Raw genomic sequence first — 19,573 nt, forward strand, 5'->3', positions numbered from 1 at the left:
CAGCAGTTGGCTTTACATAGGGTCTACGGGTTAGATTTCCTTGGGCTACAATCAGCAGAAAAGTAACCTAAATTGGATTAAACAATAATAAAGTAAATATGTTGGCTCAGATAATGGAAAAATCCAAAGGATAGTTTTAGGCAAGGCTTAATCCAGGATTTCAGTTGCTTTATATTGTCATTAGCCATCCTAGCCATTCCAGAAGGTTCATGTGTGGCCACAGAAAGTCCTATTCTTAAACCATCAAGTCCAGGGGAATGGAAACTGCCTCTGTATAGTTCCCACACATCTTGGAAGTTACTTTCTTAGATGGAATCACATATTCCTTTTTAAGTCAATCTTTGGTGCTATGTGAGTGGGGGAGATTGATGGTTTAAGCCAATCAAGACTTGTTCCTGGAATTTAGAATTGAGTTAACTCCTCATAAACTACACAAATGACCATGGAAATGAAGTGGCTTCCAAAGGAGAAATCAGGATATTGTTTTATTTTTCAAAAAGTGAATGAATTCTGGAGAAAAAGATAAACACAGATGTATGTTACATTGGGTTAGGTGGAGACATTATTCTCAAGGAGTTCCTTGCATTAAAAAAAGCTTTTATGCAGAAGGACAGGGACTGTGTTCAGCTTGTTGATGGCTGCATCTATAGCACCTACAGTGGTATTGGCACATGGACAGACTTCAATCAAAATAATGGGAAAAAATTGAAAAACTAGAAAAGTACATAAAAATTTAACATAAAAAATGTGTTCATAATCCCTCAATCTAAACATAATAACTCTTAAGATGTTGGGATAATTCCTTCCTTTTTTTCTTCCTATGTAAAGATACATATAGTTACTCATACTCAGCAATATAATGTTTACTGGGATTTTATCTTGCTTTTATTTTTCTACTTAGTATTACACCATAAACACAGTCTGTCATGAAAATCACTTGAAAACACAACTTTTAACAACTGTATAACATTTGACTATAAGGATTTAGTGTGCATTATTAAAACAATTCTTGAATAAAAGATAAGTAGTTTGTTTCTAATTTTGCACCATTGTAAATAATGCCGCAAAGAACATATATTTACCAAATCTTTATGTGTCTTTAAATAAGTGTAATACTCATAATTATACATTTTCATAGATACATTGTTTTTTTTCCCACCTTGAATTCTCAGGTTTTTGCTGTTTGACTTAGTGTGCTGACAAGGGTCAGGAATAAAGACAAAAATTGGAAGAAGGGAAATGAGCTAAAATAATTTTTTAAATTGCACTTTTGCAAAAATTAACTCTTCATAAAAAAAAAGACAAGTGGGTTCTCAAGAAAGAAAACAAGGGAACACTGGGAGTTGTTGACCAGAACAAAAAACATTGGTTTTTGGAGAGGTGATGCAGGAGACTCTAAAATATGAGCACCAAAGAGGATTCAGTTTTGCTGTGTATTGCATGGTGTAGTTCTCCTTTGGCCATCTCTCCCAGAGGCTTCAAAAAGGCAACACGTTAGGATTCAGTGTTTTTAAAGTTGGACCTATTTTTCTTTTGAAAACCTGAATGTGAAAGATGAGAAAAAGGTGAGAATGGCACCCTCTGCAGCCACACCTTTTTAAATTAGATATTCAGAGGAAAAACAGCAGGAGAGGTATAGAAATGTATACTTCCACGAGCAGAGAGGGCAAATGTCCTGTGTGCTCTTTGGATAGAAGTTCTTAACTTTTGGGAAAAGCAAATATCCATATGAATTTCCTTCCAGGCATTTTGGATGACTTTTATTGACAGATGGCAAATTCTAAAGTGGGACATCATATGTTTCTTGTAGTTCTTGCCCATCCTGGTTTGGGCCAAGATCAAGAAGGAATGTCAAAAACTTATGATGGCTTCCATAGTTGGGCCGAGCCTGGACTGCACCACCTGATACACTTGAGTTCAACTATTTTTATTTCCTAGGGACATTTTGCATGGTTTTCCCGAGAAACACATCAAAGCAGCACTGGGAGGGGTTTCCAAGAATATGGTGTGGATATGTTCTACCAACTGTTCCCACAGTAAGATGAAAGAGGCGGGTTATGGGGAAAGTGTCCACCAGTTCTTCAAGAGCTCAGGAGCACTTTCACCTCAGTGTGCTGGTGCTGAAGAATATGACACAGTCTCTGACTTTATTTTTTTTTTAATTTTTTTTATTATTTATTTATGATAGTCACAGAGAGAGAGAGAGAGAGAGAGAGAGAGAGAGAGAGGCAGACACACAGGCAGAGGGAGAAGCAGGCTCCATGCACCGGGAGCCGGATGTGGGATTCGATCTCCAGGATCGCGCCCTGGGCCAAAGGCAGGAGCCAAACCGCTGCGCCACCCAGGGATCCCAGTCTCTGACTTTAAAGTGAACCACAGACGCACGCTGATAGAGTTCACCTTGATCTGTTTTTCTTTCACCTGATCTCTAGGAAACCCCAACAGGCCAATGAGACCCACATATTCTCTTGTTTTTGGAGAAGGCCAAGCAAGACAATGTATTCCATTTTACTGCCTAAGACCTCTGAGTCATTAAACTTTTTCCTAAAGTAAAACCTCAGCTAGGAATGTATATCCCCTTTTAATCTGAAACAGCTTTGCCTCAAGGCTTCCATCTCTAGACAAAATGCTTAGGTGCTCATGGAGTTCTTAGCTAGGACTCATCTTCCTGAGACTGTTTCTGAGCCTTGCTGGCCACTAAGTGCTTCTTGTAAAAAATGGTAAACGTAGGGCTCAGAAATGTTTTCCTTGGGGGGGGGGGAGGAAGAAAGTGTTGTGCAAGATAGACAGCTGAGCACACTTAATGATTGCCATATGTCAAAGGATTTTGAGCCTTTAAAATGGACTTGGGCAGTACTTTGCTAAGTGTTCCCATAAAACAGCTGTTTTTATAGGTTTCTGAGGTCTTAACAATGGAAAACATGGAGTCCTGATCTTTCTGTTACTTGTTCAGTTTTACCATTCCTTTGTTCCAATGACTTGGGACTATCTTCCTTTGGCACCAACCAGAATCTATCTGGATCATCCAATTATGGCCCATGAGTTACAATGAAGCATTTTTTTCTTGTGATATTCTCAATTTTATTTAGCCTTTAAAAAGTAGGGAAAATTGCCCTTTCAGTAAACTTTAGAGCCGTTGGATCAGAAGTTGATAAAAATCATGACCAAAATGAACAGCTTCTCTGGCTTCCTGGGTCCCTCTTCCTTTTCAGTGGGAACGTGAGGTGATTAATTTGATGATGAGGCAAAAACCCTTAGTTAGGAGGAACGTCCATAAATCACTTCTTTTATACCTAATCCTCAATCCTGAAAAATTCCCTGTGAAGCACTCCACACAACCAAAAATGTCTAAGTTGACTTCTGTATCTTAGAAAGAAGCAAAGATTCTTTTGATGTTCCCAAGAAAGAGTTTTGATTAAATTTTTCAAATCAGGAAAATTGAATGCTCTGCCCCCAAGCTCTCCTCATTCACCTCTTTGCAACTTGTAAACCACAGCTTTCCATCTCACAAAGACTAAGAAAGTTTTTTTTTTGTTTATAAAAGAGAATTCAACAAAAGTCTTTGTTCTCCTGAAATTTATATCCTGGCCTCAGAGACAGAAATAAAGGAGTAAACAAATAGGATCTCTGTGTAGTATATTGAGTAGATAAACAAGGGAGCATGCAAAAGAGTGATTACAAGGAAAGTTGCTCCTTAAGGTGGGGTGGTCAGCAGAAACCTCTTTAAGAAGCTGATATTTTTATTGACACCTGAAGGATGTGAGCCATGGGAAGGGCTTTCAAGATAGAAGGAACAAACAGGATAGGACAGAAGTCCAAAGTTCAGAAAGGGTTTGGCAAAGAATAAAGCACATCAGCATGGCTAGAGAGCCATGTGAGCAAGGCAGGAAAGCATGAGATGAGGATGAAGACACAGAATGGTGGGGCTCTGTTGAGATCCTACTGGGCCTTGCTGGCCATGGAAAGGAGTATAGGCTCCAGCAAACTCTAGGTAGTATTAAAGCCTTCAAGCTAACTTGAGTCCAGTCTGAATCTTTGTGCCTGGGATTTGGAAAGTCATATGCCAGTAAAGGAAATCTGTGCCACCAGAGGTACAAAAATGATGACTTTGCATGGAGAAGCAAAGGCATAGCCCCCAAACACCATTTACAATAGTCTCCTCACACAGCCCTTTCTGGATATGACCAGTGCCTGTCCCAACCACCCGGTCAATATCCCAGTGGTCTGTCTTCCATTGACTCTGCAGTGTAGATACCAAAAAATACAAAGCACATACAAAGCAAACTGAGTGCTAAATGAAATGGCAAGCTTTGCAAAGGATGAAAAATTTCTTGCGTTCCTTAAATGTTGAAGAATCAAGTTAGCCATACCCAAAGTCATGGACTAAGGACAATTGCAATAAACCAAGAGAGAAAACCAACCACACTGAGGGTTATTATTGGAGCTTTAAAAGAGAATGATTTGAATATCAAAGATTGAGAGAGGCCCTCAGGAAAACTTGTGAAATCCTTGAGTAATGCTGAAAAAGAGAGAAAGAGACTTTATAGCAATGTTGCAAAAGTTCAAGGCTAAGTTGACTTTTGCTATTCTACAACTTTGTCAGAACAACTCTAAAAAGGCTACTCAATTCATATTGTATATTTTCCAAGAGGGCAGAGTTTTCATCTAGCCCTGTTTTGATCTATTTTGTTAAACAGTAAATAAAATAAGCTTGTTTTCATAACTATTAGCTTTGTTTTTCAAGTTTAAGCCCCATGTAAAGTTTTTTACAGTTTATTTTGAAAATTCAGTCCTTATTTTTGATGGATGCATGGTAAGTAGCATTTTTCCAGCACTAATTCTCTTTGGGTAATGAAGACCTCCTGTGCACACAGTGAGGAATGTGCTGCCTCTGCAGATTAAGATGGCAGCCCCACATCACTCACTCATGCCCAAGTACCTTAAGTTACTTCCTGAAGAGGAAGAGGACCCTTCTGAGAGTTCATCCTCTCCCCTGATCCCTCAACATGTGTGAGGGGTGTCTGGGAAAGGAAAAAACCTGGCTCTCAGACTCACTGGCTTCAGCCAAGTGAGTTAATCAACCAGAATCCAGCCAGCAAAGGAAGACACTCTGAAGTAGACATATTTTTGCTTAGCAAGAACTTTCAGAAACTACATCTAAAATTTCCTTGTCCCAGGGATTTTCAGATGTCTGGATAACAATGTAAAGACTTCCCAGAGGGAAGATCCATTCAGGCATTACAAATATGAAATAAATACTCGAAATTCCTTCCCACATTGCCTTTGACAATGTCTTTCTGAGGACACCTCTTCAGAAAGTTTCTGAGGCAGGGCCAAGAGCTTAGAACACAGTGTCCAAAAGACTTGGAATCATACTCAGGTTTCTCTACTTCCTAATTGGATAGTGGACATACCCTCTCATTTATCACAGCTATGGAGCTGGGCATTGCAATACTAACCCCTTTATAAGGCAGTTAGGGAAATGCAAATCAAAACCCCAGTGAGATATTACTTCATATCCACTAGGATGGCTATAAAGAAAAGGACAGAGAAGAACAAGTTTTTGGCATGAATATGGTGAAAATGGAATATTCATACAATGCTGGTGGGAATGTGAAATAGTACAGTCACTTTGGAAAAATTTGGCAGTGCCTCAAAATCAAATATGTGTTACCATATGACCCAGCAATTCCACTCCTAAGCATCTACCCAAGAGAAAGGAAAACATATATCCACACAAAAACTTGTACATGAATATTCATAACAGTATGGTTGATAATAGCCAAAATGTAGAAACAACCCAAGTGTCCATGTGTCCATGAACTCCTGAGTGAATGAGAAAATATGGTATATTCATATAATGAAATATTATTCATTAATAAAAAGGAAGGAAGTAACGCCACATGCTACAGCATGGATGAGCCTTGGAAGCATTATGGTAAGTGAAAGAGCCAGTCAGAAACCACATGTTATATGCTTCCATTTATATGAAGTGTTCAGAATAGGCAAATAGAAATGCAGAGACAGAAAGTAGATTAGTGGCTGCTTTGGGATGGGGACAAGAAAGAGGGGAAATGGGAGTGCCTGCTAATGAGTACAGGGTTTCTTTTTTTTTAAAATATTTTATTTATTTATTCATGAGAGACAGAGAGAGAGGCAGAGACACAGAGGGAGAAGCAGGCTCCATGTAGGGAACCCTGATGTAGGACTCAATCCCGGGACTCCAGGATCATGCCCTGGGCCAAAGGCGGCGCTAAACTGCTGAGCCACCCAGGGATCCCCGAGTACAGGGTTTTTTTTTTTTTTTTGGGCTGATAGGAATATTCTAAAATTAGATTGTGATGATGGTTGTACAATTATGTAAATACACACAAAAAACTTTTGTATTGTATATTTTAAATGGGTGAAGTTCTGGCCTATGAATTATATCTCAAAGCATTTTACAAAAATCAATCAGGTACAACAATACAACTATTCAACAGTTTACATCTATACTTAGACGGTGTTTAGACTTAGAACTTGAATTGACACATCGAGGGTAAATCTTACTTCATCTTTTTTTTTTCACCTTCTCTATTATGACTTACCATCACTGCTTTTACAATGGATACATCGAGTTCTACCTTGTATATCTTCCAAATGAATTCTTTAAAGGAATCATGAATGCTATATATAATTACAGAAAAAGCTCCAGCTCCCAGACATTGCTGGCAACCAGCAAGCAAATGGGTCAAATTAATTTTATACTGGCAATCTCAAATATTTACAAAATCTGTCCTTTAATGCCTATTGTGTTTGAAAGTGGGATTCTAAAGGACTTACTGAGTCATGATTGCATAATGGATCCGAGTGTTAAGTTACTGGTAACTAACTGGAAAGGACTCAACTCTAATTAATTCTAAACCCATAATCTTAAGAGTTTACAAACAAAGGTTGCACTTTAATTCTGGTGGGGTTAGAAGTTTTCTTGCAAGAGCCTTGTCCGTTCAAGAAGAGCGGTACCTCTCACCTTTCTCACATCAGCTGATTTTCTATCATAAGATCTTAAGCTAATTTCGTTCTTTCTAAAATCACAAAACAGTCCTTGTTCCAAACTCCAATTCATTAGGAGAGGTTCCTTGGCATTTGTCAGACCTTGTGCTGCATGCTTTCACTAAAATGGGGTGATGGTCTCCATTCACTTAAGATGGCTACTATGTGGTTGGAATTTTTTTTTTATTATTATTTGAGATTTGGATAGGGAGTTATGTGATATTCAGAGAAGGACCTCTCTGCTTACACTTGTGTCCATGGTGGTATAGAAGGGAAGCATAAGACCTGGTGGTGATATGAATCCTGGGAGAGTAGGGTGAGTCAGACCATGACTACAAGCAAAGGTCTTTGAACTTTATTTGGTGGACATAAGGAAGTCCAGAGTTTTTAAACAGAAAAGTGGAATAAACCAAGATGGGTGTTAGCAAAATTTATTTCAATGGTATAAGATACCATTTGAATAATGGATGGTTATCAATGAGTCTTCCTGTGTGCTAGGCACCATCCTTACACTTGAGCTATGTTACTCCCTATAGCTGTCCTGTGAGGGGGCCTTCTATTATCTCTGTTTACAGGTGAGGAGAATGCATTTCAGGCAGGTTAAGTAATTCAACCAAAGCTACTCAGTTTGCTCAGTAAACTGCAAAGCCAGGATTCAAATTCTCATCCAAATAATTCAACAATTTACTTTATACATTCTTCCTGCCCCAGAGGATGGTGCTGAGGCAGCAGGGCCAGGAGGTTATCCTGCCAGTGAGATATGATATAGGCTTGAAGAAGACAGAGGTAGGGTGAACGGTAAAGGAGATACCAGGTGTGGGAGACAGGGCAGGAAAGGGAAGGATAGGGCCAGGTGATTGACTGAAGGGATCTTGAGATCTTTCTCTTTGTTCCAGCCACTGTGTCAGGAATAGGAATGTAGAACCAATGTTCTTCTGTCTCCTTAAGCAATTTCCTTTCTGATCCTGGGATAGGAGCCATACTGTCAGACAACACCAGGGCTGGGTTCACGGTATGGTAAACTCCCATGGCTGGCAGAGATGGAGAAGCTGGAAAAGTGGGTCAGAGTTCTTTCTGTGAAGCTGGTGTAGGAGGTGGGTAAATAGAAAATAGAAGTTCTCTTGAAAATAGAAGTTCTTATGGACTAAATGTGTGTGTCTCCCCTAAATACATATGTTGAGGCCCTTACCCCCCCCACTAATTATTACTGCTTTGGAGACAGGGCCTTTAAGCAGAGGATTGTTAAATTAGACCATAGGATGGGCCCTGATCTGATAGGACTGGGATCCCCATAAAGAAGAAGAGACACAGAGATTGCTTTTTCTCCAACATGTTAGGACAAAGTGGGAAGGGGGTCATCTATAAGCCACGAAGAGAGTTCTCACCAGAAACTGGAACTTGATCTGGGACTTCCAGCCTCCAGAACTCTGAGGAAATAAATTTCTGTTGCTGAAGCCTCTCAATTTATGGGATTTTGTTATTGTGAGCAGACCAGCACAGAGCATTCCCTCAGTGCCTGTCCCAGGAATGCCCCAACTTCATGGGATGGACAACCACATGAAGAAACTGAGGCACATGGCTAGGTTGTGTACATGATACATTGGCCCTGTAAGAAAATATTTTCCGAGTATAGTCTTTAATATATGTTAATTAGATCTGTATTACTGAGTTAATCTTAGTAAGTTTTGTCCCCTCTGTGGCCACATTCTCAGAGAGGTCAATTAAAGTCTCTCTGCTGTAATATTTCTTACCAATTGTACTCCCTATGGTTCTGCTTTAGACATTTTTATGGTTTCATTTGCTAAAGTGCTGTGTCCATTTTTGTCTTAATGATTTTTGCCTTGAATTCAGCCTTTTGTATTTTCAATATTATGCATATACATCAGCTTCCTTCCTTCCTTCCTTTTTTTAAAAAATATTTTAAACAAATTTTTCCTATTTGTCAATTAGTGGAATATGTGCTTTTTGTTATAGTGACCTGCAGCTGAGTGTTATCACTAATTTCAAGCATGTCCTTTATGCCACACAGAATATACATGGCTTGAGGGGCGTCTTCACCACCAGCTGTTCAATCTTCTCAGATTATCAAACACCTTGAGCCCTAGTATTTTTTGTTTGTTCTGAATCTGTGAAATGGACCAATTCTGGTATCACAAGTTCATGATGTAAACTCATGTGACCACAGATACAGAGCACGAGTTCAGTGGTCAGTGGTTGGTATTCAGTGTCTTCAGAAAATACCCATCCATATGGAAAGCACAGCATCCCTTTCATTTTTAGAAATAGTGCTTTAACTAAATGATTTTCATATGTTTATCAGTTTGATCTCTTCATCCATCATTAAAGAAATCAAGAAAAGATGGAAAAGTTGAAATTATATGCCAAATTTGGTGTACTTATGATTTAAAAAATTATATTTTAAGAACTCACTGTTTATTAAAGGAGAACAGGAAAGAGAGTCTCTCAAGCTTCTATTTTGTCATGAATTAACTGAGAACTTTGGAAGTCAAGTTCCCTTCTTCCTCATTCTCTACTGTCTTACCAGCCTTCTGTACTCTACCCTCCACCTCCTACCCTCTCAATTCTTATTCTACTGGACTGTTACTAAACCCAAGGACAGGTTTCACTGCTTACACTTCTGACCTCATTACTCAATTGACATTTCTGAATGTCCTCTTCCTTTTTGAAGCATACACATCTTATGGCTTCTGCAACAGTACCTTCCTCTATATTCTTCATATTGTCCTGATCAATACTTCTTGGCCCCAATATCTATTCTTCCTTAGCTCTTCAATGCTGGAGTGCCTTGTGGTCCTACACCCTCCTCTTCTCATGCTGGAGGCCTCTGAGACTCCCATTGTTCCCACTATATGTAAACTGATGCCTTTGAAATCTGATCTTCATTCAGGTCTATCTCCTTAACTTGTGGACACATATATCCATTTGCTTGCTGTACATCTTTATTTGGATACTTGACAGGGATTTTAAACCAAGTATATCCCTGATGGAACTCATCTCTTTCTACCTACTTCCCAAATTTGCCTGTTCTTCTATTCCTTACTTCCATGAATGGCACCACCATGAACCTGTTTGCCAATCCAACAACTCAGATGTCGCTCTTGACTCCTTTCTTTCCCTCAGTCCCACAACTGGACCATGATTAAGTCTTCCTCTAAAGTGCATCCCTGTCAATGCCCACTGCTGGATTATCACAATACCTGATAACTGTTTATTTTCCTTTTATTCTTTGCCCCTCCCATCCTTTCTCTCCTCTGTGTTCACAATGACCTCCATAAACTTCATATCTAATGAAGTCACTTCCAGAATTGTCCTAAAACATTGACCATTGACACATTTAGTCAAAAGCTGAGCTTTATTTGTCTTCCATATGCATATATCCCCCCAGGCTCTGTCAAATTCTGTTTCCCTTCACAAAATTTAAGTCATATCTGTACACAGGCTTTGGTGATATGAATATAGGATAAATTGAGAAGTATTCTGAGCATACAATTCCCAACAAGGGGTCAGTTTGGTAAAGACTTGTATCACATTAACATGATCCAGCTCCGAGTATGTAACTAAACTTCAATATCTTAACCTGGTATCCAGCAACCTAGGGGACTGCAAGGGGAATTTTGGAGATTCATCAGACTCTTAGATGTTTAAATGTTTAGGATTGAATGTTGAGGACCATTAAATGCTGTTTGACATAATTAAAATGAATTAAGTTCTGTGGGGACTTGATAGGATGAAAATATTTTAAGATATATAAGGCAATCTTATCATTATGTGGCATAGTAAAGAACAACATAGGGCGCCTGGGTGGCTCAGTGGTTGATCATCTGCCTTTGGCTCAGGTCATGATCTCGGGGTCCTGGGAACAAGTCCCACATCAGGCTCTCTGCAGGAAGCCTGCTTCTCCTTCTGCCTATGTCTCTACCTCTCTCTATGTCTCTCATGAATAAATATATAAAAATCTTAAAGGAAAAAAAAACAGAGTAGAACTTTTTTGTTACAAAATTAGCAATATAAAGAAATACTATTACTAAATTATATGCGGAACAGCAACTATCCCCAATTGGTATGACTGCTAATAGGATGCTAGCCTAGTAATAGTGTTATTGCCCAATATTGGCTGACAATGACTTGCCACTATTAAGTTACTTACATTATAGGCAGAAGAATGTAAAATGTCATGGCATTATTGTCAACAGTATTGGAGATTATGTCACCAACTGGGCAGTATAGTAGCTCTTGGTATAGCCATTTTATTATTGTCACAAATGAGATCAGGGAAGTCCACTATGGTAATATTGTGCTATCATTGCTATTGTAATTACGGGTAGCATAGCAAGAAACAATTATTGTCACTGATGATATAATACATCCAATAGAGTAGAGCATAGTGTGCTGCAGTTATGATTAAATGTATACATTGCATGCTGTTGACTAATGGCATTGAGACTAGTATGAGCAGTAGTAGGAGATAAAGTTATTATACCTATTCTGTTAGACTTAATGTACACTATGGTCTACCAACGTGCATGATGGAATATTATTACTTATCACCATGCCCATATGGGATGCAGTGTAAGTTAGAATAGAATGTGGCACAGTAGAGCTACATCAGTGTTACTGTCTAGTACTAAGTTTAAAATTAGAAAATAAAAATTTAAAAATATTTAAATTTAAAATATTTTAAAATATTTAAATATTGTAAAATTTAAAAATAGAACAATCTGTAGGATATGCTAGATATCTTCTTTTTTTGTCAGCTTAAAAGTCAACATAAAGTGACCAAATCACAGACAGCACAGGATAAACAGTAATGTCTGAATATTGTCATCATTAGAGTTATGGTGTAGGTTAGGATGGAATGGTTTGAAGAGTGGGCAAAAGAAAAAAGTTAAAAGTATCATTAATAGTATTAAAGCAGAAGAAAGTAGAGGAGGTCAATGCAGCACAGGATGATATGCAGCTTTGCTTTTACAAAACTGGTTCAAGAAATTGACAGCCTATTGGGTAGTAATATTATTTCTAAGTAGCCTCGTAGTATGAAAATTACCAGAATAAGGCATTAATAGTAAAGATAATTAACATACTAGCAGCTTATAGTTATTGAAATCACTATATCCTAGGCAATCAGGATTCCTCCTTTAGATAGATGGTCTCATTGAAAGCGAAGAAAAAAATAAAGCACAGAAGAATACTGTAACATGGATCCTGTGATTAGCTCCACCACACGGATGAGAAAACAGAGGGTTAAAACTATCAGGTTCTTCGAGCAAAATCACATAAGAGGTAAGTAGTGAAGCTGTCACTGGAGCCTACGTTTGGCTACATGTGACTTCAAAGAACTTGTGTTATATAATATTCATTATATTCTCTTTGGTGGTGTCAGAGTAATATGTAAAATGTGGCATATTGTAGTGATAGCAACACTCAGACTAAAAATAATACCAGTAAAAACTAAAATAATACTCCTTTTATGGCAGGTTGGTACTTGGCTATCATTGTTACAAGTTAAGAAATAGTGAATGTTATATTTTAGGACACGTTGTCTGGTAACAAATTGATTGCTAAGTAATTGTAAAATAGCCCCATATATGTAAAATAGCAGCATATGTGTTGCTATCCATTTTGGAGGTACCAATTTATTATGGTATCGAAGTTGTTTTGGGATTTATAGAAATAAAAGGGGTAGACTACTATTTACCCTGTGTTAGAGAAGTATATGATAGTAGTACATTATGATATCTCTACCTAATAATGTAAAACAATGTAGCTCTCTCATCATGGCACGCTATTTGTGTATTATTGAGCTGTATTTGTTTGCACTATATCTTATTGCACCGTGTGTATTACATGCAATATAACTATTAAAGAACAATAACGTGATTTTGTGAACATAGCGCAGTATGTGTAATGATTTAAAACCATAAATTACAAACATTAGGACATTCACAATAAGTGCGGTCAATCAGAATCCTGTTTATCACTGCACTAAACCAAAATGCATTCTGGTATATTTTGTAGATATGTGAACCTTGTCAGTGAATACTTGCTATTTAAGTGTTAGAAAAGTCGTGTTAGTATTTTTGCTAAAATTATAGCTATCACACACTAGTTATTATTGTGACCGAATTGCTTCCAGCTCGGAAGCAAGTATGACATGGCTTAGCAGCAACATCATCACAGATGTTGAAATTACAGGACCATCATATACAGTGGTACAGCAAAGGTATTATTTTCAGTATCAGAGATGTCACAGATCCTAAGTGATTGCTGAGTGTCAGGAACTTTGCAAGTTAGCAGTGATGTAAAAATGAGGATGTCACGATCCACAGTCCTGCTTTGAGGCACAGTGATGCTTGGTTAACTATTTCACTGTGAACCTGAAGGTTAAATGGTGGATTTCCAGACACAGGATATATGATAGTGTAGACCTGTAGGCTCCATCAGGTACTTTTGTTACTGCTACTAAAACTACAGGCCACATTAGCACAGTAGCTGTATTGTTCTTATACCTGGAAGGAAGGAAGGATCCTGTATGCGGAGGTGGGGGGGAACAGTGTTATTGTTATACAAAGTTGTAAAGAGTATAGTTGTGCTGTTACTACTGAAATTGAGGACAGTGGCATTGACTCACCATATTGGGGAATCAGGATATGTGAATTTTTCTGTTAAAAAAGCATCACTGAAAGACACAGGAGTAACACTATGCCAGCATTACAGACAACATAAGGCAATGTGGCTCTGGAACTGCTCTTTACTGAGTCTTGGATGGCACGTGGCCTGAAAAAAAAGCCACGCGGTGAAAGCTGACTTGGTGGCAAAGTGAGCACAACACAGTCTCCAGGGTTCAATAAGCTGCCTTCGAATTCTGGCTTTGTCCAGTACTGCCTGTGTGACTTGGTCAAGTAGTGTAATCCCTGAGCTTCAGACCTTTCATCTTCAACGTGCATCTCTCCGTGGAATGTGGCTGCTTGAAGGGTAGGGGATGGTGTGGACAGTGCTCACTGGGCAGCCCTGTCCATGGCCAGCACACTGCCACGCTCCCTCCCTACCCTGAGCTTACTGCTATAGCTTGGAGGCGATGTGGTTCAAGGACATTGTAGAATTACTCATAAACACAAGGGCAGTGTGGCTGCAATCTAGTACTTGTCTACGGTCGGTGGGGGCATGTCACGCCACAGTGACAATATCTTATTAAAAAGATATCGCTCAAATATTTTTCTCATAACTCATTTATTATTAACCATTTGGAGCTAGAATAATTACAACACGGAGCTGTCTGGTTAAGGATTTTGTGGTAGGTTTTTTTGTTAATAAGATTCTTGGCAGGGTGGCCCAGATGGCTCAGCGGTTTAGCGCCACCTTCAGCCCAGGGCATGATCCTGGGGACCGGGGATGGATTCCCATGTCGGGCTCCCTGCATGGAGCCTGCTTCTCCCTCTCTCTCTCTCTCTCTGTCTCTCTCTCTCTCTGTTTCTCATGAATAAGTAAATTTTAAAAATCTTTAAAAAAAAAAAAGATTCTTGGCAGCCTACCATACTGGCTGTAGCAATATAACACACATCTTAGCGTCTAGGGCCACACAGCACAGTGTAGGCTGAGAGGAGGTACCACCCTGTAGACAGCCCCTGCCGGCAGAGCAATGCGATTTTATGCTTCACTTTATTACATATAATTGTGGGAACAGAAATGATGATATACTGTGCTGAGCTGCACGTTACATTCAAGTAGCAGGATTGCCAGCACGCTGCAGTGATCTGTGCTCTTTATATTTGCAGTTACGTGGATATACAGGCATTAGATTATCCTGAGCTGCTTCTAGGGCTTCCAATAGTGCCAGTTTGCATGATGTTAAAATACAAATCATGCGGTCACATGTGTACCCGAGCAGCTCCAGTATTGATGACCCTGATGCTTCTCTACACACACATCTGCATGTTGCAAGGCTTTTTCTAATTCATCGTATTGTGATAGCTTTGAAAACTGGCAGCAACAACAGTGTAAGTCAGGGGGTTGACAAACCATGGCCCATATGTCAAATCTGGCTTTCCACCTGTTTTGCAGTTTGTGGGCTAAGAGCTGTGTCTACATTTCCAAATGTTTGGGGGAAAAGAAACCTCAAAAGAAGAATAATATTTTGTGGCATGTGGAAATTTATGAAATTTGAATTTCATTGTCCTTAAGAAAGTTCTGTTGAAACACCAGTGCTTACGTGCTACTGTGGCAGAGTTAAATAGTTGCACCGGAGCCCATACGGCGTGCAAAGCCTGAAGTATTTACTCTGGCCCTCTGCAGGAAAAGCTTGCTGACCCATGGTTTAAACCATCCTGTGTTACCTGAAATGTGTATGTGAGTAGAAAGTACTGTAGTTTGCATGTAGAAAAAAGGGAGCCATAGTATCTTATTACCATATGCCGTTTATAATCATAGTTAACAAAAATGCCACTCTAATCTACTGCTGCATATTATCTTTATGTGTCCAAATGCTGCTGAATTAGTCTCCCAGAGTAAAAAGTGTTGCCATCTTGACTTACTACCTACCTGGGGGGCCTGGGGTCTGCTGTACTGGAGACCTAGGGTACACAGTATTGGTGCCTGTGTACATGGCACGTGGTATAGCAATAGTGAAAGGTCAAGGCTGTGGAGTAAGACCCTGCCTCGTACTGGCTCTAGAACCTTTAAATAACTTGCTTGTTGAGCCTTGGCTTCCTCCTCAGGAGATAGGAATAATAGCAGGTGTGTGAAGTGATGATGTCAAGTGCTCAGCGTAGTACCTTGTAAATAGAAGGCCTTGATAGATGTGGGGTTGTTCATTCATGCATCTAGCAGATACTTCCTGGGTGTCACTGAAGTTGAGGAGTGATTCCAAGCATCAGGAGTTCTACAGTGAACAGGGCAGGCCTCCCTCCCTGGGTGTGGGAGGAGGAATTGACAGTAAACAAGAAAGTGCTGGCTCTCATGAGCGCCACACGGTAAATGAAAGAGCAGGCCAGTGGACAGAGGGAGCATTGCCGGGTGTTCAGCAGAAGGCTGCTGCGGTCTGGATGGCAAGGAGGAGTCTGCATCTGAACACTTTAGGAGGTGACATAGCTGGCTGTCTATGGAACTGAATCTGCAGTGTCGTATCTCCCACTATGTCAGGGATTCCTGACATTGGTGGGGCCAACATTCATAATTTTGATGCCACGCAGGAATCCAGCAGGCCTAGGGCATCTTCTAATTTATAAAGACTAAATAAATAAATAAATAAATAAATAATTTATAAAGACAAAACCTAATAATTCCTACAGGATTAGATAGAGCAGGATTTCTCAACTTGAGCACTATTGAAATACTCTGTTGAGTAGTTCTTTGTCATGGGGGCTGTCCTGGGTTTTGAAGGATGTTTAACGGCATCCTTGGCTCTACCCACTTGATGCCAATAGCCCTTGCCCTAAACTATACCCTTGCCCTAAACTATGACAACCAAGAAATGTCTCCAGACATTGACAAATGTCCTCTGAAGGGGGGCAAAAGTTGCCCAAGGTTTGTAATCACTGGCTTAGGGAAAATGATGCCTGCAAAGCCCCCAGCAGGAGTGATGGTTACCACAAGCTGGATATATGTGGCCATCATTCATGGGAAACGACCCCTTCTGTCTCTCCAGCACACATTCCAATTAGAAGCATCTTCACAAAGTTCCCAAATTGCAGACACTACAAATACCCCTTGAGTGTCTGTTAAATTATTACAACCTCCAATATTGATAGTAATAAAATTGTGCTCTTCTGCCTATAATTTTAATATTTTACCATGGTCTCTTATAGCAAGAGAAATAATATTATTATCCTCTGTAGTGCTTTACTGTTCACAATTTAAATAATAATGCTACATTTCCTCAGCTTAAACTATTTTACGTATTAAGTAGTAGTTTTTACCACCACTATAACCATCTTACTTTAGGAATTACATTGTCCTAATACTGTGCTCTTGTCTATGCTGTGTCTTATTACTATTCTACCCTAGATAAATATTGCAATTGTTCTACTATATTTTTTCTACTATATTTTTATTAATTTTATCTATTCTATACATATTTTATATAATTATATATATACATATATATATGAACGATTTCTATCTCTTTAGAAGAATATTGCTATAATGTTACATGTAATGAATTATAGGAGCCTCTGAATCTGTTACCAATTACAGATGACCCTTGAACAACACGTGATTGAACTGTGCAGGTCCCTTTACACACTGATTTTTTTTTATATATAAATACAGTACATAGCTGTGAATGTGTTTTCTCTTCCTTCTGATTTTCTAATAACATTTTCTTTCTCTAGCTTACTTTTTATAAGAATACAGTTTATAATACCTATAACATACAATATGTGTTAACTATTCAGGTGATCAGTAAGGCTTCTGGTCAACAGGTCAACCTAACTATTAGTAGTTAAGGTATTGGGGAGTCAAAAATTATACACAGATTTTCAACTGCGTGGGGGTGGGATTGGCACCCCTAACCCCTGTGCTGTTCAAGGGTCAACTATATACTGAATGTCACAGCCAAAATTTTAGTAACTAGTTGTACTATATAATGCTTCCATTTTTGCTTTACATTGGTATTTGCAATAGCTTTATTTTTTATTTCTCCTACTCTATTGTAGCTCTATGAGTCAAGGACTGCTCTTATATCATCTGTAGCTTTGTCTCCAGCTCCTAGGACAGTGTTTGGCATATAATAAAAATAAAATCACCACGAACTAGCACAAACCTAGCATTGAATATTTTCTGAGATCTGACTCTGCCCAGTGCAATTTAAAAATACCTTCCTTGTTTGATTAACCTTGTGTGATCCTCACGTCCAACCTAGGAAGTGAACATGATTACCATCTATTTTATGGATGAAGAAGCAAAGGCATGAGAAGGAAAGTCACTTTTCCAAGGTCATAATACCACATAGCCCCATTACTGTTGAAATGAGACTCTCTGAATGATGGGCTGAGAAGGAATGAGCAGACAAGGGAGTCTCCAAGGAGTTTGTTCTGAGAAGTTGAGTCAGTCGGAAGTAAAGAGTTTGGTGGAAGGGGATCAAGATTTCTGCTCTAAACACATTATTTTGGAGAAAACTATTAGATATCCAAATAGATAAATGGAGTGGCCCATCGATTGGAGTCAGTGAGGGAACAGAGACTCTGAGACACTGGGTAGGTTGTTCACATGAATGTGATGCCTGATGATGCCACAAGCCAACAGTATGACTTAACTATGCTATCTTCATGTCACAAGGTACTAAAAATGATGCCATACTACTGCTCAGAACAGGGAGTGGATTTATATATAGTGAATATATAGGGAGTAAAATTATAAATATTTACCAGACACATATTTTATATCATTAGTATTCAGTTATGGATATTATTATATATAATAAAAACAATAGATTTTGTTGCCAGTTCTTTAGAAATATAAAGGAGAGTGGTAGGTCATGCAATGCTATTTTTTTTTATAAAAAAATACATTATGGTTGTTTGTGTAATTGCATTTTGATACTTGTGTGGGCAACAAATGAATTCATTCACTTAGTGTGCAGAAGTGAATAATATCAATGACCACTGTGGTTACAATACTATATAGCCCCATCCTTGTTGAAATTTTGACAGCTTAGCAGGTTACAGTATTATTACATTATTAACAACAGTGGAGGCATTAGAATTTTAAGAAATAAAGCAATGTATTATTGTTATTCTTATAAATACTGGCATCATTTTAGGATAAGGAAGAATGATTACATCAGTTTTTCTAAAACATCAACAGCATAATGTGGGTTTGTTTTTTTTTTAATTTCAGTGGCATTCTCCCCATGACTTTTAGATGTCTGTCTTATAAAATAAGGCAGTCTCAATTCTACTGAGGCATGGAAATTATTCCACTTTATTTGGTAACCATGATCCAGTGGAATCTGTTTTCTTTGGTTCAGGATCCAGTGTTTTAGGAATGCTTACACGTCTGGGTAGTTTCACATCTTGTAATATTTGAGATCTAATTTCATCCCTTGTTTATGGGGAAAGACAGAAGCCAAATGCTCAAGCAATAAGCCTTGGGAGTCATTTATAGTCATTGTTTTTTCCCTCCATCAAGCCTTTTCAGAATGAATTCCTAGGATTTACAACTTTATTTCTATTCCTAAATAGTTCAACACTTGAGTATTATGGGAGCTTGCATTCTTATCCAAATTATGATGTCTATTGAAGTTTAGATCAAAAAAATTCAGGGTTCTTTGTAATAAACGCTTCCCATGTAGATGATATTTTGGTTTACTTCTGTAAATATTTTTATAACTGAGAGTGAAGCACCTAAACAATTGTGAAATATTTGTCTAGAATCTGCTTTAGAACGAAGTCTCTGTCAACAACCATCCTTTCCCAGTATCTGAAATGGGTGACTTTTCTGTGCAATAGAATTTCTGTATTCTCAGCAATAATGCAAAAATCAAAAGGTGATGATTTTAATATACTTTATTTAAAAAGTACACAGT

Source organism: Nyctereutes procyonoides, unplaced genomic scaffold (genome assembly GCF_905146905.1).
Source record: "Nyctereutes procyonoides isolate TBG_1078 unplaced genomic scaffold, NYPRO_anot_genome, whole genome shotgun sequence".
Taxonomy (NCBI): Eukaryota; Metazoa; Chordata; class Mammalia; order Carnivora; family Canidae; genus Nyctereutes; species Nyctereutes procyonoides.